Source organism: Sus scrofa, chromosome X (genome assembly GCF_054392235.1).
Source record: "Sus scrofa isolate SSC_HxYL_T2T_F1_AM1 chromosome X, Sscrofa_HxYL_maternal_Yorkshire_Landrace_v2.0, whole genome shotgun sequence".
In the NCBI taxonomy this organism is placed as follows: domain Eukaryota; kingdom Metazoa; phylum Chordata; class Mammalia; order Artiodactyla; family Suidae; genus Sus; species Sus scrofa.
In genome coordinates this window covers 25,629,421-25,653,820 of record NC_139401.1, presented here as the reverse complement: position 1 = coordinate 25,653,820, position 24,400 = coordinate 25,629,421, and the positions used below count along the sequence as shown (strand labels likewise).

Here is a 24,400-nt window from a genome sequence, read left to right as displayed (position 1 = left end):
CTGCTCTTCAGAATTGAGGGAGGGTGTGCTATACACACAAAAAAATAAGGCCATCTGGTTGTTTATTCCACACCCCTATACCAAATGATATATAACTACAATGAGAATAATTATTAATATAGTTGTAATATATAAATATAGCTTGCCTTAATGATTTTGTTCTAATCTTTTGTTATATAATCATGAATATGTACACATTAAAATATATGCTATGCAAAACATACATGGATTAGCAAAAAGGAAAACAATACTACAGATATTTGTGTTGGTATAAAGAGTTGTCTTATACTTTAAAAGGCAGTTTTTAAAATCTAAAATCTGTAGAGCCAAATTATTAGGTGTTTATTCACATTATGGAGCAGCAATATACTTTTAAACAGATGTAAGATGTTCTTAAAAATACCTCACCTTAGGAGTTCCTATCGTGGTTCAGTGGTTAACGAATCTGACTAGGAACCCTGAGGTTGCGGGTTCGATCCCTGGCCTTGCTCAGTGGGTTAAGGATCCGGCGTTGACATGAGCTGTGGTGTGGGTCGCAGACGCGGCTCGGATCCCGTGTTGCTATGGCTCTGGCGTAGGCCAGCAGCTGTAGCTCTGATTAGACCCCTATCCTGGGAACCTCCATGTGCCACGGGAGTGGCTCAAGAAATGGCAAAAAGACCAAAAAAAAAAAAAATCAACTTATTTATTTAAAATATAGTTTAATTCACACACACACACCCTTTAATCATACACACCTTTCAATCAATAGCCAGCCTTTACAAAAGCAGTTATGTTTTGTATACATTAAGGATACTCCTTTAGCATTTGTCTGGAATTACAAAGTATCTTTTTTGAAAGACGCCTGTAGTCTCTAGAGATGTTCTCCTTTTTTTAAAAAAAGTAGGGTGTTAATAGCATGACATAACTAAAGGTGCAAGTTGTCTTTCTACTCAGCAAGCATAATTGCTCTTTGTTTTTATATTATCTCATCCCCTTTAAGGTCACCTACTTTTGGTTTTCCTCAGGGACATAAACAAGGGAAGATAGAGCTCATATTTATATTTTCTAATATAAAAGGAAGATATGTGCAACCATTCAGCTATGTTATCCATTGGTTAAATACCATAATCTGCACTTACTTACTTTTTGTATATTATTTGCTTTTCTCAAATTATAATCACTGCTTTCTGCTCTGTCATTACTTTTCATGCCAAATAATAGGATTTTCCATCCACTGTTATTATGTTGAGATTTTTGATGTTTTAATCACAATTTAAAAACAAACTTGTACATGTTTTTATCTTTGTTGATTTTTTATCACATCTCTCATAGCATTTTCTAATGTTGGGGGAAAAATGTTGCTTTGTCAATACAATCTTTTTTGATGTTTAAACAAAAGAGACAATTTTATTTAAAATATTTTCTAGTTCCACTGGGACTACACGTTTGTAAATATTCTTTTTGTTTGTTTGTTTTTGTTTTGGGTCTTTTGTCTTTTTAGGGCTGCACCCAGGGCATATGGAGGTTCCCAGGCTAGGCGTCTAATTGGAGCTGTAGCTGCCGGCCTACGCTATAGCCACAGCAATGTGACATCTGAGCCACGTCTGCGACCTACAACACAGCTCACAGCAATGCCGGAGCCTTAACCCACTGAGCAAGGCCAGGGATTGAACCCACAACCTCATGGTTCCTAGATGGATTCGTTTCCACCGTGCCACGAAGGGAACTCCATGTAAATATTCTTAAACTATGCCTTAGTATTTCCCTCCAGTAAAATAGGAAATTCTCCAACACACCTAACGTATTATGCTCTGCTTCTGACATTTTCTGACTTAACATAAAAAGCAATGTAGTATGTGGAAAAGCATGGACCAGACAGATTTAGGTTAAACCCTTGCCTCTGACAATGAATAGCTGTGTAAATTAGGACAAGTTTATGGACCTCTCTAAACTGGGGGAAACATGCCCAATCTCAGATCTTAGGATGTTTAAATGAGAGAATGATTATAAAGAACTGACCAAACAGTAAAGCTTTATCAAAATGCAATAAGTAAGATCCAAAAAAGTCAATCCACAGTAAATCCATATGATAGACTAATTGTGAATTTAGGGAAATATTGACCAGTGCTAACCAGAGCACCTAGCTGGTGGAAGTTCCTGGATTTCAATTGTCACTTTCCAACCTACCCAATTCTATGTATGTGCTGATGTCACCTGATGGGGGTTGTATATTTTGTTTTAAATATCCGTGTGAATATCTTTGGGCCCCATGACTAAGGTGGCCAGATAAAATACAGGACAACTAGTTCAATTTGACTTTGAGATAAATAAGAAATATGTATATTTTAGTATAAGGTTTGTCCTTCAAGTACTGCATGGAGAAAAGTGGGAGAAAAGTGATAAAGTGAAAAGATCTTTGTCTAGTTACAACTTGAGTTTGGACAATACCATAATGTGTCCTTAGGGCTTGGGATCATCATTGCCAGGCCTAGCCCAAAGGATGCTGCAAAGTTTCCATACAAGTCCCACACCCTATATGATGCCCCATTTGTCATGTTCTGGGAAAGATAGCAGAGCATGGTAGATCGGTCGGAGGATCTTAAACTATTTTTGCATCACAGAGACAATCTGGTACTAGTGGACTTCTGCTCAAAATAATGTTTTTAAATACATAAAATATACTATATGGGATTACAAAAGAAATCAGTTATATTAAACTACTGTTATCAAAATAATAAAACATATTGTGATATTGCAATACATTTTCTTTTATTAAGGCATTAATAAGAGCTAGTGGAGATTCTAAAAATCTCTTTGATTTCAATATAGTGATGGGTATAAACAATAATTCTAGTTATGTGAAAATTTTAATGTAAGTTAATTAAATCTATTAGTGAAAATCTCATTGGTACTGTTAAAACTACTATAGAATGTTGCCTAAATTTATAATTGAAGGAAATGCCAAATTTCAGTTGGATATTTGTGAAAATAAAGATGTAGGATTTTTTCCAATCCAAGTGTACAGGCCTTATGAATCCTAGCTGTGGACCCTTTAGGGTACAGTTATCCTAAGTTAAAAATCCCTGATAGAAACAATGGTATTGTACTATAATTAAGTAATATGACAAATATTACTACAGTGGCAATTCATTTTATAATATATAAATGCATCGAAGTAATGCATGTGTATATTAAAATACATAATATTATGTGTCAAAAATATTCAATTAAAAAAATCCCTGAGATAATATACTAGCTCTTGGTGGCTTAATATCCCTTCCAACATTTTGATATGAAAAATTTCAAATTTAGGGCAAAATGGAAAGTTATAAACACCTGCATACCTCCTCCATGGCTTATATCATTAACATTTACCTACATTTATCATCTGTTCATTGCTTTATTCAACCATCAGCCCATCTTTTTCACTGAATTGCAGACTTCTGTATGATTCTCCCCTAAATATTTCAACATAAATGTCCTTATTTGTTTGAAGTTCATATTTCTTTTAAGGTAAAAGTTATGCACAGTGCAGTGCACAGATTTTAAGTGGACACTTACTAAATTTTGACAAATGCATTCACTTGTATAACCCAAATCTTTGTCAAGATAGAGCACAAGTTTCTTCATTTTTCTTCATAATTTTTGACATGGGTTATGTTTTTGTATACAGGTAACTTGGAGACTGCCATGTGCCACCTCCCTACCTACTGTGAAACAACAGGAAGAAGCTGAAAGGGTAGGTAAACCATGAGAGAATTGCTATTTTAAAAATAACTGAGTCAAAACTGAAGTCCTGGGAGTTCCCTGGTAGCCTAGTGTTGTTAAAGATCCAGCGTTGTCTCCACTGTTGCTCAGGTTACTGCCGTAGCGCAAATTCACTCCCTGGCCTGGGAACTTCTGCATGTTACAAGCACGGCCAAAAACAAAACCCTGAAGGCCTGGGAGCAAAATGTTATCATAGGACCATAGTCAGTAGCACTAAATGGTAGGGTTTGACCCAAGAGAGGTGATTCCAGCCAGTTTGAGGAGAGCAAGGCACTACATGTAAAGGCAAGCAGATCAGTTTGATCTTTCTGTGGCCAAAACAGGGTAATGTAATAAGACTAATGTAATTGGTAGGTTGGAGTTGTGGTAGATATCAGACAGTGTTACCAATACAGTAATTTAGCCAAGAATTATTAGGTAATTAGGATATCTCAAATGCAGGTATGGCTTTCCTATATTTTTACTCAAGAAAAATTAACCCTCTCCTTTGTAGTACTTCTTACCACCTGGCATGCGTGCTTATTTGTTTTGTTATTTCTGTATATATGTTGGGCCCTGCTCGAGTGGGGTTTTGTCCCTTTTAGTAATTGCTGCTTTTTCCAGTCTTGATCAAGTGAATTGGCAGTGGGATCATTAAAGTTTCAGCTGTAAGACTTTGAATGGTAGCTTTGGGTAGTGGTTAAAATGTGTGTGCCTTTGAAGCCTGTGGCCTGTATCTGAATCAAGTTTGTCCTCATGCTAGTGATGTGATTTTGGTCAATTTATTTAACCTGTCCCCTATGCTTAAGTTTCCTAATATGCAAAAAAGGGGGTAATAATTTCCCAGATAAAATGATGAAATAAGTTAATGCATGAAAATTACTCAAGACACATGTTAACTGCCCAAAGCTGCTAGCTATATTATTATAAGTGATGTTTCATCCTAAAATAGCAACTCTGGTCCTAGCCAGATAAACAAATCACCAAGAGCTCTGGCTAGTAATGTAGCTTAAGATATGTAGCTTCGAATTGAATAAAACTAAGAAGTCATGTCCAATCTAATTTGGAGTAGGTGAAAAGGACTTAATTCAGATCAAAGGAAGAAAATTTTCATCCTGGGGGAGCAAAGAGTCTGTTTCTAGGATATCTCAGCCCTGTGAACCCATATCAAATGGATATATCTCTTTAAAAGGTCCTACTTTTACTTAGAGTTATAGTTCTAAAGAAGAAGCTGGAAATGAAGAAATTTAGATTTGTGTTCCATCCAGAGTTGATCAGTGCATGGCCATATCCTGAGTTCTCTGGGACCTTTCCCTCATTTGTCTAATGAGAGGGTTGGATTGGACAGCATCGAAAAACATCATCAAGTGATTCTGTAGCATTGAATACATCAGAGAATGAAGGACACAAACAGCATGCCATTCGGCAAACACACACAAAGGACAATTTTTAAAGGCTTTGATTTTTTTTTTTTTTTTTTTTTTTGCTTTGTGTGGAAGACAAAGATACAAGGATTAAAGTATTTCTAAGCTGCTGACATTGCTTCCAGCCATAGCGCTGTTTCATAGAATGCTCCTTTAGTGCACTGTATTTAACACATATAATGATGTTATCATATACCTCATTTCTCAGCGGTAACCAGGCAACATGAAATGTTCTATACTATCAAATCCACAAAGAAAGGAGTGCTTCCACTCCAGGCCAAGTGAATTTTCTAGATAATTCAAATTTACCCTTTAGTTACCAGTCTTAGATTAAAATAAAATCTAAGAGGTATTTAACAATACTATGATGACTTCAGTAAATCATAATTAGTTATGAACTGTTTATAAGCATAAAGTTTATAAAGATGTGCATCAATTATGTTACCATTGTTAAAAGCATTTCTAAAAGGCAGCTGTAACCTGAGGGGAAGGGGCTGAGAGAATGGTTGGAACACATGTGACTCATTATCCCCACATGAAATTTACCCATTTTGCTTTTCTGTATTTTTTTCTCAAAATATTAGAATTATTTTCTCATATCTCATGTACTTTCAGTTTAGCAGTTATTATTTCTGTCAGTCATCAGCTTGCTGATTTTTGAGCTTCAGCTTCATGCTTTCCTAAGCTTCCTAACTAAAATAATCTGAAAACCAAATATTATAGAAAAATATTTAGAGAAAAAAGAAAGAAATTATGAGTGATGGTCTGAGAGGATTTTCTTTGTATTAAGGATATTGAATGTATGACTTTGATTTCAAATACCCAGAAGCTTTAAAAAATATTTTCATATTTTGAAGCTGCATTTTGGATATGAGACCCCCCTTTTCTTTCTTTCTTTCTTTTTTTTTTTTTTTTTGCTTTTTTAGGATCACATGTGCGGCATATGGAAGTTCCCAGGCTAGGGGTTCGATCGGAGCTGCAGCTACCAGGCTATGCCACCACGACAGCAACGCCAGACCTGAGCCATGTCTGTGACCTACACCACAGCTCATAGCAATGCCAGATCCTTAACCCACTGAGGCCAGGGATTGAACCCACATCCTGATGTATACTACTTGGGTTCATTACCACTGAGCCACAACAGGAACTCCTATGAGCCTCTTGAAGAAATAAGCTTTGCCTAAGTTAATGTAGTGTACTATATAGTGTTACTACAATTTATTTCCTTTGGATTCAGTGATAAAATGGAATAGGGACTTTCTGGTTTATGCTCTAAACCATTTAAACTTTGGATTATCTAAAGTTGAAGATGGAGAGAAAATTTCTTTTAAGTGAAAGGTCACAAAATCACGTAAGAGTGTCAGCCATTACAACAATAATAGGCAGTAGAATGGAAAAGAAGTTGAATTTAAGAGGCTTAAAATGCCAAAACCCTTTTCCACTTTTGTGACTTCCATGTCTGTGAAATTCACTAACCTGTATGAAATTCATCATATCAGCATGATCATGAGATCCTTATGGATGGTTCTGAATATATATCATATATATTTCCTATATATATATGTATATATCTCATATATGTCTAATATATCACCTATGTATATATTTCATATATAAATGGGATCTTTAGTTATATAAAGCAAACTGATAGATTGGCTACAGTAATTTTTGCTTATCATTTTTTATAAGAATTTAAGTGTCACTTGTCTTCATTTCCCCATCTTTCATCCCATCTCACTGTTTATATATCTCTGTGGGGGTGAGGGTAAAAATTCTTTATTTCCTAGTACCTGTGAAAGACCGAGGAAACAAAATAATTTCAAAATATCATTATACTATAGTGATGATATGAAATACCTGATTCCTATAATTCAAAGTTATATCCCAGAATCCAATCTGTTATCATTTTTAATGTTTTTTTAAGTTCCAGACCACTTTAATATGTAGCATATCAGGAATATTATCAATATTATCTATATTATTAGAAATATCAGAAAGTGTTTATTGCTCCCAAAATAAAAAAACAGACAATTTCAGTTCATTTATATTTTTTCTTTTGGTAAGATGATATAATTACAAGACAATTCTAAAACCCATTGTTTTCTATACTAACACACTTTTCTTGAAATTTTTGATTGCAATCCAGAAATGTATTGTTTTTAAGATTCTCTCTTCATGAAGAAAAACACTTATTAGTAGTTCCAGAAGTTTAGTAGATGATTTTCAAACATCCTACCTATGAACCAAATATATTTCATTCTAATTCAAACTAATGAGGCAGAACTGTCCTATTTATGAAAATTGTATTCTGATATGTCTCTAGGAGATACTTTAAAAGAAAACTTTTAAAATATAAGAGCAAAGAATATTAAAACGTGAATATATTTATGCCAGAAAGTTCAAATATGTAGAAGAATAAATGTAACATTGAGAGTTGAAGAAATATAATAACTTGCCCCAAAATAGTTGATTTTGTTTCTGTTACAGCCAACTTTATCACAGTATTTCTTTTCATTTTTATTTATTTTTATTCTTTGATCTTGAATAACTACACTTTTAATTGTCCAGGGACAGTGGAAGATAGTAAGTTATAATATTCCTACATTTGTTTAATGCTTACTGTATACTAGGAACAATTTCAAGTGTTTTGAAGTATAAATTCGTTTAACCAACATGACAACCCTATGAGATAAGTACTATATCAGTTTTACAAATGAAGAAATTGAGGTAGAGAAAAGTTAAGAAACTTTCCCTAGGTCAAACAGCTAATAACCATAGAAGTAAATTTGAATCCAGATAATTTGGCTCCAAGGTCTACATTCTTAACTATGGTATTATTGACATAATTTTGTGATTGAAGAGACTGAAATGGAAATGTTTCTCCTTTTCTGCATAATTTAGGAGTGCATGTTTAATGAAAATTAGAAAATAATATAAAATAATTCCATTTTTTAAACCAGAAAGGAACATAAACATTTTACCTTTTTTTTTTTTTTTGGCTTGACCTTTGAACAACTTAATTATCATAGTACAATGATAGTTACACTAAAATTGTTGCTACTGGGTGGCAGGCATCAGTATTTAATTTCTATGAACCCAAATGTAGGTTCACTAAGGAATACAAATGAGTATTATTTGTTTGAGGGAATTTTTCATTTTTTAAAAATTAATCTTTGTGTGTATAAATCTGGTAGATCATGGAGCTAAGAATAACTTGAAATTTTCTTTTTACTTGTATTCTCTAGCTTTCTGGGATAGCTTGGCTTTTTTTCAAAATTAACTTTATTGAAGTGCAATTTAGCTATCACAAAACTTTACCAGTTTTAAGTGTATAATTCCATGTATGAATCCACTACCAAAATAATGGCAAAAAAAAAAAAAAAACATTTCCAGGATATGAAAACTTGAACTGTAGTTGATGAATTGCTGGAGGCTCAGTGTGGAAAACTCTGAGACTTAAAAACTCCAGGAGTACCCTATATGCAAACCTGGATCAACATTTGAAAACCAATTAATCCATTAATCCATCATATCAACAAGCTAATAAAGAAAAGTCATGGAGTTCCCATTGTGGCGCAGTGGTTAACGAATCCGACTAGGAACCATGAGGTTGCGGGTTCGATCCCTGGCTTTGCTCAGTGGGTTAAGGATCCGGCGCTGCCCTGACCTGTGGTGAAGGTTGCAGACGCGGCTCGGATCCTCCATTGCTGTGGTTCTGACGTAGGCTGGTGGCTACAGCTCAGATTAGACCCCTAGCCTGGGAACCTCCATATGCCGCGGAAGCAGCCCTAGAAAAGGCAGAAAGACAAAAAAAAAAAAAAAAAAGTCACATGGTCATATCAGTAAATGCAGAAAAAGCATTTGACAAAATCCAACAACCATTCATGATAAAAACTCAGTAAACTAGGAGGAGAGAGAGGGAAATTTCATTAATTTGATGAAGAATATCTATAAAAACCCTACAGCTAACATCATAGTTAATGGTGAGAAATTCAAAGCTTTCACACTAAGGTCAGGTACAAAGCAAGGTTATCTTCTTTCACTACTCTTTCTTAACACTGTATTGGTGTCTCTGCAGCAATAAGACAAGAAAAGGAAATAAAAGGTATATAGATTGAGATGGAAGAAATAAAACTATCTTTCTTCACAGATGACATGATCGTATGTGTAGAAAATCTGAAAGAATCAACCAAAAACCCACCTGGAAATCATAGAAAGATTGTGGGAAACAAGATCAAAATACAAAAGTCAATAACTTTTCTACATACCAGCAATTAACAAGTAAATATGAAATTAAAACACGATACCATTTATACTTGCAACCCCCCAAATAAAATACTAGGTATAAGTCCAAGAAAATATATATAGGATCTACCTGAGGAAAATTACAAAACTCTGATGAACAAAATTTTAAAAATTAAATAAATGGATAGATGTTCCATGTTCAGGTGGAGGAAGATACAATATTGTCTAAATCTCAGTTCTTTGCAATTTAATCTATAGATTCAGTACAATCTCAATCAAAATCCCAGCACATTATTCTGTGGATACCGACAAATTGATTGCCAAGTTCACATGGAAAGGCAAAGGACCCAGAATAGCCAATGTGATACTTAAAGAGAACAACAAAGTTAGAGGTGGAATTTACTCTTTTATAGGCAGAATTTATTCTTCAGGGAAATCTGTTTTGCTTTTAGTCTTTCAACTGATTGCATGTGACCCAACTCAGATTATCAAAAATAATCTCCTTTACATACAGTCAGCTGATTGTAGATATTAACCCTATCTACAAAATATCTTCTCAGTGCCACCCAAGTGTTTAATTAAATAACTAGGTACTGTAGCCTAGTCAAATTGACACATGAAACTATCTGTCACAATCAGATAGGTATTTTCCAAATATTTTCTCCTAGTCTGTAGCTTATCTGTATATTTTCTTATAGACCCTCTCAAAAAGATGAATTTTTAAATTACAAATTAAAAATACAATTACATTTTAATTTGACCTTTTAATTGTAATTTAATTGTGTAATTTACAAATCTAATCATTAGTGATCTATCCAAGAAATCTTTGCTTAACTCGAAGTCACAGCTATTTTCCCTTATTCTTTCTTCTAAGATCTTTATAGTTTTTAGTTTGATGTTTGCACCTACCATTGATTTTAAGTCAATTTTTGTGTTTAATTTGAGGTAAATTTTTTGCACATGAATGTCCAGTAGTTTTAGCACTATTACCAAGAAGATTGTTTTCTCCACTATATCGCCTTTGCACCTTTGCCAAAAAGTAATTGACCATATATATGTAGATCCATTTTTAGAGTATTCTGTTTTATTGATGTTTGTGTTTGTCTTGGAAAGTTCTTACTGCAGTTTATAATAGACCTTGTTATCAGGGAGTATGATTGCTACGTATTTTGCATTTTTGAAGTCATTTTTGGTACTTCTGCATCCCTTGCATTTTCTTTTGCATTGTTTGCCTATCTCCGTTGTCAGTATTCTCTTCTGACCAATGTTTGAAAACTATTGTTTGATGTAATTGATTTGGGTTTCTACTTCTTAGGCTTTCCACATCTCCAAATGAACACATTCCTCTTTCCTCTTCCTATGACTTAAACTAAACTGATACTAGAATGTCACTGATTAGCCACTTGTACTAAAGGATGGAGGTAAAAGAGTAATTATAGAATGCAATATACTTTATATTAGGTAACTTTTCCTAAGTCTGGCATAGGGAATTCCTAACTGGCAAATTGTCTGTTTTATTTTTTCCCCAAAAAACCTTGGCTACCTTTATGAGAATTCCTTTCCTAGGAATCAAGAGATAGCTATCATTTCCTTCATATCCTCTTTTTTTTCTGTTGTTTTTATCTTTTATTTCATTTATGTGTTTATTATTTTAATTTTTAAAAAGGTTTTATTGAAGTATAGTTGATTTACATCGTGATAATTTCTGCTGTACAACAAAGTGATTCAGTTATACATATACACAAAACCATTCTTTTTCAGATTCTTTTCTCATATAGATGATCACAAAATATTGGGTAAAGTCCCCTGCTCTATACAGCAGGTCCCCGTTGGCCAATCATTCCATTTACCACAGTGTGTACATATATCCTCTTTAATCCACTTCCAGTTTCCTTCAATTAGCTGGTCTCTAGGACACCAAGAAAAACTAAAAATATCTTTTAAAAATTCTTCAAATAAAACAACCATGTTACATTAGTATTCAGAGCCTTAGAAACTCCCTATTGTTCCGAACTTTGCCATTTTGTATTTGTCTTTTGCTTGATCTGACTCAAGTCTTTTTTAACTGTATTTTCCTAAAGAAAAGCATTTTCTACCATCAAAAATGATTTCAAGGTTCCATCTTTAGCAATAAACAGAGCCTTTGAAATGGCAGTTTTTCTTGCAGAACCTCCCAGGTCTCAGATAAATTTCTTAGGCAAAATTGAAGGTCAGGGCCCTTGTGCTTCTGTCTTTAAATGTATGTGTGTGTTGGTCATGGGTGGAGAGAAGGTTTATTTTCCTCTTTCCTGAGCAAACACCAGGAATATAAGTTTTTTTTTTTTTTCACTCCCACAACATTGTATTACATCAAGACTCCACTTAGATGGGGAAATCAGGCATCAAAATATCTTTTGTATAAATAAGGCTTTAAAATAATTTAAAATAGGGTTTTAAAATTATTACACTTTTGACAACTTAACAAATAGCTTTTCTTAAACACTAAATCACCTATTAAACAGTAGGATATTTGGAGTAACAATGTAATAGCATCATGTATACAATTTTCTTATTAACATGTGTTTTCTCTCCCACTGGGAGGAAAGAATAAACTCTGTTTGAAAATAGGCCCAGCTGTCAAATAATTAACTTTAAAACAATTGGAAACCGAGTAAGCATGCCTTTGTTTTACTCAAACCTTTTTGGGTTTTTTGATTGTTACCATTTAGTCATTAGTTCCAATTTCAGGAAGCTTTTAGAAAATTATATAACATTTTCTGTGTCTGTAGTTATTTTATACACAGATTTTGGTCCAAAATGTCTACAAACACATTGTATCCCATTCATAAAAAAATTTATGTATTTTGCAGTTTTTTCTTGAATACTTAGTGTCACCAAAGGTTCTGTCTTCAGCCTAGATTCTCTCCTTTTGTGATTTTATCCACTTTGACATCAGCTGTGACCTCTTTTCTCTAAAGGTCCTGACCCAAGTTTCCGAAGTCTTACTTTATGTTCCTGCTAATTATTATTTTTTTTAAGGGCTGCACTTGCGGCATATGAAAGTTCCCAGGCTAGAGGGTCAAATCAGAAGTGCAGCTGCCGCCCTACGCCACAGCCACAGCAAAGCCAGATACAAGCCGCATCTGAGACCTACACTGTAGCTTACAGCAACACCAGATTCTTAACACACTGAGTGGAGCTAGGGATCAAACCTATGTCCCCGTGGATATTAGTCAGGTTCATTACTGCTGAGCCACAATGGGAATTCCTATGTTCCTGCTTCTTGAACAGCATTTCAAATGTTAAAACTCATTATCTTTCCTACTAAAGTTACTCTTCCTCTTGGCTTTCCTACATAGATAGATAGACAAAGGAATCAGCCTTTTTGCCGTTACTGAGGTTTAAAACATTAGAGTCAGTGATGAATTTTTCTTCTCCTTTGACCCTCATACTATTAATCATCTACTCATGTAGAATGTACTTTCCCTGTCTCTCTTCATACGACTCCCTTCTTTCCTCTCCTACTCCTCCTTGTGCTACAAGACATTATTCCCTCCTAGATTATTTCATAAACTCTACTGATTTCCAAATTCAGTCTACATTAAATCAACTTGATAAGCTAATTGTCCTTTGCTATGGCTCTACTACTGTTATAAATATGTTCAGGAATTTTAAGGTACATAATGAGGAGGGAAATTGGATGACATAGAAAAGACTCAAATTGAATTTACAGAAATAAAAATTACAACACTTAAAAATTTCCCTGGATTGGATTATAGCACAATAGACCTGCACATGAAAAGATCAAGGGAGATGAAGACATAGTGATAAAATTATTCAAAATGAAACCCTGAGGGGAAAAAAGACTGAAAAAATGAACAGTATACTTCAGTGAACTATATGATAAATAGTCTAGACTATATATATATTCCCAGACAACAAACAGGAGGGTGGAGTGAAAAAGAAAAAAATTCAAGGAGTGATACCAGAACATTCATAGATTTGCAAAAGTAAACTAGTTGAAATAAGAACCTCAGTGAATCAGAAGCAAGGTGAACACACAGACATCTAGACAGACATATACACACACAAAGTTTCAGAAATGCACTGATACAAAGGAAATTTTAAAAATAGCCAGCCATACCACTCTTAGCATTTCCCCAAGACAGCTAAGACAGGAAGTAATTTCGATCATTAGGTCAAAAGTGCCTGATAGTAGGCTGATGGAGGTTCACAATCTATTGGCCTTAGGAAGTGAAAGAGAGTCTATTCTTTGAAAGATGAGACAACTGGGAAGATGATAAGAATGTGAATCCTGTTACTGGAAAAGATTTAGGAAATAGAAACCTGCTTTCAAGGGTCAGGCAACGATCCATACTAAAAGCTAGGTTGATTTAATGTTGAGTTGCCCAAGAATTAACCTAGAGTCCCATAAATTCTTCCCAACATAGGAGTCAAGTGGGAAATTAAGTATATTGCATTAGGTTTTACCTAAATTTCTCCTAGTTTACAAACTATTTGGGGATCTGAATTGCAAAAATTTGGGGAAAAGAAAAAGAAGACTTGAACAGTTGGAACCAGAAGGACTCTTCTGAGTTCTTTGAGGGTAAGAACAATTTTTAGGTTATCTTGAGTCGACAGTACCTAATGTGTTGTCTGATACAGTATATTTTTGAAGAGGAAGAGAGATATGTGGTACTCATCTGGCTGTAGGGCTGATCAGAGGACCAAAGGAAGTCAATAGACCCATTGCCATTCTCCTAGGGACAGTCCTGCTATGCATTTATAGAATTTGTTTGGATAGGGAGTATTGATATGTCTCTTGGGATCTTTTCAATATGAAGTGGGCCTCCAGACAAGGAAGTGGAGTTGTCATAAAGTAGGGTCCAATTTCCTCTTGAAATAATTCCTTTAGTTTAAATGTTCTCTTCCAAAATCGCAGGAAAATCAGCAAAGTGTTCCCTGTCACAAAACTATGACAAAAATCCTGCTAAATGAGCCAATAAAGTAAGGTGAGGGTTTGACAACTGGAGTTTGGTGGGTATGGTGTGTCTCAGGATCATACAACACTGGTTTGAAGACAATAAAACTCAGCCCAAACTTCATTTTCTTCAGAAGACAGGACTCTTACACATTCAGTCAAGACTGACTTCAAACTGAGTGATGAGGCTGAATTTCCAGATTGGATGTCTAGAAACCCTGAATGGAGAGTGGAATCCAGGGTTTGGGCGGGACGGAAGTGGAGAAGATGAGATTTACCATGATCTGGAGTAGCCAGGAAACGTGTGTGTGTGTGTGTGTGTGTGTGTTTCAGACCTCACCTAAATTTGACATAATTAAAAATTTTGACCTCACTACCTTTTGATTTTCATCATTAGTACCTCTTATTTAATCATGAAATGTGCTTTGGATGCCTATTCTGTGTAAAAGGAATCCTTACAATCTGCCCTTAACCAATTTATTCCACCTTCTTTGGAAATTATGGCACTTTTGATCTATTTATTTTATTTTATTATTATTTATTTATTGTCTTTTGTCCTTTTAGGGCTGTACCAGCGGCATATGGAGGTTCCCAGGCTAGGGGTCTAATCGGAGCTGTTGCTACGCCACAGCCACAGTAACGCCAGATCTGAGCCACGTCTGTGACCTATACCACAGCTCATGGCAACAGTCCCGGATCCTTAACCCACTGAACGAGGCCAGGGATTGAATGCACAAACTCATGGTTCCTAGTCGGATTCATTTTGGCTGTGCCACAATGGGAACTCCCTAAAATTAATTTTATTGAGATATAGTTGATTCACAATATTGTGTTAATTTCTACTCTACAGCGAAATGATTCAGTTATAAATATATATTTCTTCTCATATTCTTTCATATTATGGTTTAATCGCAGGATATTGAATATAGTTCCCTGTGCTACACACTAGGACCTTGTTGTTTATCCATTCCATATATAATAGTTTGCATCTGCTAATCCCAAACTCCCAATCCTTCCCTCTCCCATGGCAACCACAAGTCTGTTCTCTGTATCTATGACCAATGACTCTTCTTGATCAAATAATTTATATCTTGAGATTTGCTTAAAATGAGAAAGGTTATCACTTTTCTCTCCCCATTCTCAATATATGAAGCTTGTGCTACCACCTAATGTCCAATATGCAATTAACTGGACTTTATTTTGAAGTCTTTGTAAGTCTCACAAGCTGAAAGCATCTCCACATCTAGTCATGTATGTGTATGAGGAATTTCCACAGCATACTTGGTATTTTTCTCTTCTATAAGAAATACATAACAGCTTAAGATCTCTCCTATTAATTCACAGGGCAGAATCTATATCCATTCAGCTTCTTTCAGCGCATAATTTCTACTAATGCATTGTAAAGTATAACATGTATAATTAATTCCACGGTCTTCCTTATGAAGAAACAATATTTTAGTTTAATAGATTTTCAATAATTTTTAATCTTCTTGTTACAAATTTTATTTCCTTCTTTGTTACTATCATGAGTGAATTAGAAGACTGTCTTAATCAGTCTACATATCTCTGTACATATAGTGATAAGAAGAAAAAATTCTAAGAGAATTCCCTTGCAGGCCTAGATATATTTGTTGTTTAAAGTACAAAGCCTCTAATTGCCATAAGGATCAATTTATAGGTTTTTTAAATTTCATGTAACTTTATAACAACTATATTTCTTACTATATAATGATACAGCTACCGTAAGATTTAGTCATCTTGAAGTTTTAAGAGACATGTAACTGTCTTTACCTTTTTGCTGGAATGTTAAAGTGATTCACTACTGTCTCAAGCCATATATTATTCCAACCCAGCTGTGTCTGACATTTCACACTGATGGGTGAGAATCAGGAGTCCTATGGAGCGCAGTTACCAACAGATATTTAAGTTTCAAGACAAGAATTCAGTGTGTTTACAGGATCCAGTGTTTAACATTTGGAACATTTTTCTCCAGAGGTTTAGGCCTTTAGAAATTTTACTCCTAAATCCTAAAATTATTTATACAAACACATTATTCAAATCTCTTAAATATACTGACAACAGTAGTAGCAGTAATATAGATAATAATAAATTACATGTGCAGAACATTTGTTTGCCAGATCAACACATATTACATGAATTATCTTATTAAACCCACATAATAACTTTATGAAGAGCTATTATGATGATCTGCAGTTTATTTAAAAATATAAGTCCAGGGAGCTCCCGTCGTGACGCAGTGGTTAACGAATCTGACTAGGAACCATGGGGTTGCAGGTTCGATCCCTGGCTTTGCTCAGTGGGTTAAGGATCCGGCGTTGCCGTGAGCTGTGGTGTAGGTCGCAGATGCAGCTCGGATCCCGTGTTGCTGTGGCTCTGGTGTAGGATGGTGGCTACAGCTCCGATTAGACCCCTAGCCTGGGAACCACCATATGCTGTGGGAGCAGCCCTAGAAAACGCAAAAAGACAAAAAAAAATATATATATATATATATATATATATATAAAAGTCCAGGAGTGAAATATATAGCATTGCAGCTATGGCTAACATAGCATATTTAAAAGTTGCTAAGAGAGTAAATCTTGAAAGTTGTCATCAGAAGAAAATAAATTCTTTGACTATATATGATGGTGGATGTAAACTAGACGTATTGTGGTGATCATTTCACAGCATAGATGAATATTGAATCATTATGTTATATACCTGAAACTAATATAATGTTGTATTTTAGTTATGTCCCAATTAAAAAAAAAAAACAGTTAAAACACAAACTAAATAACAGTAATAATACTTGAAGTCCAGAGAGATGAAGTGATTTGTCCAGGGCACAGAGCAACTCAGTTGCTGTTTCAGTATCTCATTTAAGTTTTTCTAATTCTATCTTGAGCTCTCAAAGACATCTTTGTTACTTACAGTATATTTTAATTTAGGAGTTTGGAGAATGTGAAAGATTAAAGGAGATTTAAACGCACTTTTTTAATTTAATTTAATTGTATTAATTATAATAGGCAATGTTTACCTCAGCTAATCAATAAAGGTTTATTGTACCCTTGGTAACTGCCTGCTAAAGCTTTAGAATATGAAGAAGAATAAGTTGTAGTGGTACCTTCAAAGTAATTCAGTCTAAAATATACATTGTTTCCAGTTAAATCAGTAAACACTCTTTGAAATAACATTGAAATGCTAAAATTTAAACACTATTCAAATGGAAATAATTTTAAAATACTTATTAGTGAAATGTTCTCTGGAAAAAGCATGCTCTATTTCAGAAACTTCAAAGTAAATGACAAAAGAATTAAAGACTTATATGAATGTCCTTAATGGTAGAAAATGCAACGTAACCTGGACAGCAGTTGCAGTTATTACAAAGCAATGTTGAGAATTATGGAAGCTGCAACTCCAAACTTAATTCCAAACAACGAAGTTTAGTTGGTGATATGGACATGGACTGAATCTTGGAGGAATATTGCATGCGGTTTGGGGATTGATGAGAGTAAAGAATGATGAAACTGAGCATATTTAGATATTATGGTCGAACTTAAAGAAAACTTCACAACTCAGAGAAAATTGTGTAATGGCTAGAAATTCCAACAGAGGAAAACTCTAAGATGAGTGAGAGGCTAAAATAATCTTTTGATTACAATTCTAAATAATATCACTAAGAAAAAAAAATTTCAAATAACTACCATGGATTTATATTTGAACTCAGAGATATATACAAAACTGAAAAAAAAGAACATGCAAATATGTGATTTTTAAAACTATTTCTAAGGATTGATGAAACCTTGCATACTTTTGCATACATTTTAGGGGCGAAGTATTATATTGCTAATAAGTGACAAACACATGGTAGCAGACTTCCCGTCATGGCTCAGTGGTTAACAAAGCCGACTCGTATCCAAGAGGATGTGGGTTCAATCCCTGGCTTCACTCAGTGGGTTAAGGACCTGGCATTGCCATGAGCTGTGGTGTAGGTTGCAGACGCAGCTCGGATCCCGCGTTGCTGGGCTGTGGCGTAGACCGGCAGCTTTAGCTCCAATTGGACCCCTAGCCTGCGAACTTCCATGTGTCATGGGTGCAGCCCTAAAAAAAACATATATATATATATATATATATATATATATATATATATATATATATATAGTAGTTCAGTAATTGAAATGAATGAATTACTGATACACACAGCAATATGGATGAATTTTTTAAAGATTATTTTGAGCAAAAGAAGGCAGTCAAATAAAAGCACTTACTATGTGCTTCAATTTATATGAAGTTCTAGTTTAGGCAAAATTGATATATGATGACAGAAGTGAGAACAGTGGTGCCAGGGCATAGACTGCAGATAGAATGGAAAGAGTTTATTAAAGAAACATTTGAGGAGTTCCCATTGTGGCTCAGCGGGTTAAGGACAGACATTGTCTCAGTGAGGATGCAGGTTTGATCCCTGGCCTTGCTGCAAGTTGCAGCATAGGTCTCAGATGTGGCTTGGATCCCACACTGCTGTGACTGTGGTGTAGGCCTTCTGCTGCAGCTCTGATTTGACCCTTAGCCTGGGAACTTCTGTATACCAGAGGTGTGGCCGTAAAAAGAAAATAAATACATACATAAATTACACTAAGTGAAGTGTTTACTACTTTCTTGGAGCTCTGACATTTTATATTTTTTGTCATCTAATTTCAAGTCCTGCAGCAGCTCTCCGAGAAAGGAACAATTATTTCATTTAACAAATGAGAAAACAGAAGTTAAGTCACATCAGAGGAAGAATTGGAATCTAGGATAAGCTGCCTGCTGAACACAAACTGTTAATCACTATTCTCTATTTTATTTTATTTTTGTCTTCTGTGAGACACAAGTTAATTGCAATTATATTGGAGAAAGTATTATACTATGTGATGCTGATTTCAGAAAACAGAATGTTTTTATATAATTATGTACTAGAATAATCAGTTTTAATTCAAAGTTAAAAATGATGAGCACTCTTAATATAAATGAAAGAAACAATTGTTAAGTGTAAATAAAGTTATCCTATAGGAATAACTTTATTTACCCAAAACAAGTCCTTGGTGGTTATGTTTAGTTTGTGACTCAGTGCCTGGGTAAATATGTTAAAAACAAGAATTGGTAAGAAAGGGACACAAATCAAAGATAATATCTTATTCACTGAACTTGTATGTAGAACAGAATACCAATAGAAATAATAAGTAACAGAAATATAGTGGTGAAAATTAAGAAATTTGAATATTCAGAAGTCCCTGGAAATATAATGGAAGAACCCAGAGAAATAGGAGTTAGCGCCTGATTCTACATGAAATGTGGCTTCAGTTACACTGTGATATTTAGCTTTCTATAGTACTACCCAATGAGTTGTTCCACCTAGTGTTAAATAGATGGGAAAACAAAGGCAGAGGATTTTGTTATCACTTTAGAATTCTGGGTTCAGCAATACTTCTTAGAAGTGATAGCTAAGTGAAATATGAATTTCCTACCTGGAATATACAATGACAGGTTTCCCAAACATATTTGAATGTAAAGCCACTTTGTAGATTATCTTAATGTTAGAGGCATTTGTGGAATATACTTTAGAAATTTAGAGGATTTGGCTCCTCTTACTATAACCACTCATAGTGACTTAAGATAACTAAGAATGAAGAAAGATTGTCCTAAGCCATCAAGCATTTATATATTTATCTGAAAAAATAGCTAATGAATATTTGAACCCTAATATAATAAGAAGCTTAGTAGTTCATCCACAATAGCTCTCTTGAGCAGTTGCCCCCCAAAAGGTAACCTTTTGTGTTTACTTTTATTTAGTACTGATTTTATACTTTCTAATAAGTAATGCTACATTCAATTTCTGAAATTTATGACAAATAATTCAGTACAAACTCAAAATCAATAAAGTCAAAAGATAATAAAAGTAGAATAGCAACTACCTGCTATAAATGAGATCAAACCTCATATTTCAGTAAATTATGTTCTACGATAATGAAAGAACGTTAGTTAAGATCACAGATACACAGTAAATTTTTTTTTTAAATGAGACAATGGAAATTATGCATAAAAGTGAAGGAGATACATATTCTGATTTTCAGAATGGGAAAAGCAGATAGATGGTGGGAAGCATAAAAGGAGAAGTTTGTTGTAAAATTTCAACGTAAATGGTGCATATATTATTGATTAGTTAATAACAAACAATTAGGCTAAGAAAAAATGGTAGTAAACAGGAGACAAATGGATTATGGAAAACATTCTTTTTTGGCAAATTTACTAGATTAATAGGTGTTATGTTTTAATTTCAGGAAGAAGACTTTTATTTTCAGAATCTCGAATGAGATCCTATGGATAAGATTTAAAATAAGGCTAGATGCTTGAATTGCTTGTCACATCACCAGTCATAATATAGATTAGTGGCTCATTGTCTGGGAGTTCCTGCTGTGGCTTAGCCATTGAGCTGTGGTGTAGGTCACAAACATGGCTCAGATCTGGCACTGCTGTGACTGTGGGATAGGCCAGCAGCTGCAGCTTCAATTCAACCCCCAGCCTGGGAACTTACATATGCCATAGGTGCAGCCCTTAGAAAAAAAAGATTAATGGCTCCTTGCCAATGGTGCAGCGAGCTGTAGGACATGCTCCAGGTTTACTTCCCTCAAGACCTTCTGTTTGCAAAGGCTGAGAAATATATTGATGGGACACAGGGCAAGCCAACCCTCAAATAAAGCACCTTTCTGTAGTGAATATTTTAAGCTGAAGAAGTTTGAGAAAACAGCAGAAACAGGAAGGTCACTGACCTCCCTGCTCCCTTCTCTCTGAAACAGGTTATAAAACCCTGATGCGAGGGATGCCGTCCCATACACCTGGAGGAAAGGAGTAGCCTTCGTTCCTAGGACAAAGGGCTGCTGAAAAGGCTGAAAAGGATCTAAACAGGCCATGCTATATTACTTCATACTCTTTAACCTGTCATTTTGCTACATAACTATCCATTCTTCATCAAACCTAGCATAAAAAACTCAGCGTTAAGGTCTTAAGGTTTTCATTTCCTTATAAGGGCTCCTCTATGACCTAAAATTTATTAAGTAAATTTGTATGCTTCTCACCTGTTAATCTTTATCAGTTTATTTAATTTATTATTATTATTATTATTATTATTATTATTATTTTGTCTTTTGTCTTTTTTTGGGCCACACCTGTGGCATATGGAGGTTCCCAGGCTAGGGGTCTAATCGGAGCTGTTGCTGCTCACCTACGCCAGAGTCACAGCAATGCCAGATCCAAGCCACGTCTGCGACCTACACCACAGCTCAGGGCAACGCCGGATCCTTAACCTGCTGAGCGAGGCCAGGGATCTAACCCACAACCTCATGGTTCCTAGTCAGATTTGTTTCTGCTGTGCCACGACAGGAACTCCTTTTTATCAGTTTAATTTTCAGACCCAGACAGGGACCCTGAGGCAGTTGAGGAAAACTTTTTCCTCCCCTACAATGTGCAACAACGTTTAAGGAGAATAAGAGCTAAAAGTAGCAATAATATAATTGACAGCAGAAGCAACATTCAAAACATACCAAATTAAATTTAACTGAGAAAAATGTATTGTCTTGTAATTTGGTTTTCAAATAGTAATTAGTTAACATACAAGTTCAGAAAAACCTGAATTTACAATAGTCAAAAATGCAAAGAATTTAAAGTTCACATCTAAAGAAGTTCAGTGCAACACAGTTAAAATCAAAAAAGAAAAGAGGAAACAAAATCCCCAAACCTAACAGCATATCACAGTGCGAGTGTACAATAGTAGGACTATAGTGTCCAGAGAAAGTGAGCTGATGTCTCACTGGTTTATATTGGTCTGACTGGACTGATTTTTGTGTTCATTTCTAGTACCACATTTTTAAAGGATCTTTGAAAGGCCATACTGGTAGAGAAGAGAGAGCACGAAACAGTGAAAACACATGAGATGATCATTTTAAAAAATTAAAGATAATGAATATGTAATAAACTAAGTACGAGTTATAAAGTGCCATGAAGGAAGGGCATGAAGAATGCCATTGAAGGAATGACCCTTCCTTTTATAAATGAAGACACGTTGCCCTGGATACCTTGTCAAAATCACAAGGAACCTGTTTTATACCCGATTTGTGACATTCACAGTACTGATCCACTAGAGCATATTCTATTTTCAAATAGCTTTCAAATTATTGTGTGGAAGCAAAAATGGACAAATACAATTGGCAGAAAAGAGAGTGGAAAAAGATATGGAAGTTTCCCCTGAATAGTACACAAATGCTTTGACCCAGCAATTCAACAGTTAACATTTTATCTTTTTTTATCATTTATTTATATATATATATTTTTCTACTGTACAGCATGGTGACCCAGTTACACATACATGTATACATTCTTCTTTCTCACATTACATGTTCCATCATAATTGATTAGACAGAGTTCCCAGTACTACACAACAGGATCCCATTGCCAATCCATCCTGAAGGCAACATTCTGCATCTATTTACCCCAAGCTCCCATTCCCTCCCACTCCCTCCCCTTCCCCCTTGGCAGCCACAAGTCTATTCTCCAAATCCATAATTTTCTTTTCTGTGGAAAGGTTCATTTATGCCATATATTAGATTCCAGATATAAGTGATATCATATGGTATTTGTCTTTCTCTTTCTGACTTACTTCACTTAGTGTGAAAGTCTCTAGTTCCATCCATGTTGCTGAAAATGGCATTATTTTGTTCTTTTTTATGGCTGAATGGTATTCCCCCAAAGAAAGAAGAATGCATGTTTGTCCCAGTCCAGATTGCTATCTGAAAGTCTGTTTTTCTCCTTTAAGACTATAAAACTCCCTGAAATTCTTTCTCGGGGTGGGGAGGTGGCACAGTCTGTAAGGCATTAACCAGCTGCGGACTCCTTTGCTTGGCAAAACCATACAGCTATCTTTTTTTGCCTTCACCCAAAATTCTGTCTCCAAGTTTCTGTTCAGCACTGTTGGACAGAGGCCAAGTTTCAGCAACACAAGTGGACAGTGGAACCAGATGGTCACTGCAAAATTGTCCAACAAAATCATCATCATCATCACCATCATGAAAATAAGTGAAAGAAACCAACCAACAAGTGAGTTAAATAAATAGTATACACTAATGGATGCTAGGAACCTCAGTTGAAGAATATGGAGCCTTTTGCAAAGAGAAAAGGAGGCACAGAAGGGATATAAAACTTCTAAGCTAGAAAAACGTCCCTGAGGGGTAGGGCAGGGGCTAAATAAAATTGTTAAAAGCATAATTAAAATATGTGAGTCATGTGGAAGCAAAATAAGGCTTGTTCTGTTTGGTTCCAAAGGGTCAAATGGAATGAAGAAATGAACATGTAGAAAAATAAATTTCAGGTAAACAGTAAAAAAAAATTCTAATCCTTAAAACTGACCCCAAATGCTTTGGTTGTCCAAAAAATGAATCTTCTCTCTTTGGATATGTTTAAGCATAGGCTGAATATGCCTATTGTGAAACAAGTATTATGGAGATGCTTTAAGAATTTAGCTGTGTGGTTAGAGTAGGAAACTTAATTTTAGTGTATTATTCTGCCTTAGTGACTTGACACCATCACTAATCAGTTAGGTCATCTTTGACAAGTCACCTAATTTTTGGAACTCAAAATTTTCATCTCTAAAATGAAGATTTAAAAATAAAGGAGGAAAGGAATTAACCAGAGTTTCTTTTTTGTCCTTTTTGGCAGTAAGATGTTTTTTTGAAAATTTTTTATCGTTTAGTGTTAAATTGGTAGTAGCTCAGCTGATTACATTTCCTTAATGCCTGTTATCTCAGTACACATGGAGTTCAACTATCTGTGTTGAAAAGAGACAATGATTCAACTTAATGTGTTCACCCTGGAAGCAATATAACGGGAAGCATTTAGTTGCCAGCACAGCTGCACAAACAGCTTTAGGACCCTGAGGGAAGGGTGTTGCTGTCAGTGAAACTCAGTAAGGGAGAAAAGATGCTTTAGGGCAAGCTGCAGAGCCAGGAGTAAAGAT

At 35.0% G+C, this 24,400-nt stretch overlaps 2 protein-coding genes across 11 annotated transcripts in view; one reads left to right on the top strand and one right to left on the bottom strand.

Annotated features, from left to right (window-relative positions):
• The window catches only part of LOC110257722 (uncharacterized), a 476,707-nt gene that overhangs the window by 213,438 nt on the left and 238,869 nt on the right, over positions 1–24,400 (top strand). For all 9 annotated transcript variants that reach the window (XR_014835843.1, XR_014835842.1, XR_014835841.1 and 6 more), the window contains one exon: positions 3,656–3,721. The gene's annotated coding sequence lies outside the window, so the exon portion shown is untranslated. The remainder of the gene's footprint in view (positions 1–3,655; positions 3,722–24,400) is intronic.
• The window catches only part of LOC100737023 (melanoma-associated antigen B18-like), a 135,195-nt gene that overhangs the window by 79,925 nt on the left and 30,870 nt on the right, over positions 1–24,400 (bottom strand). The gene's annotated exons all lie outside the window — the stretch shown is intronic.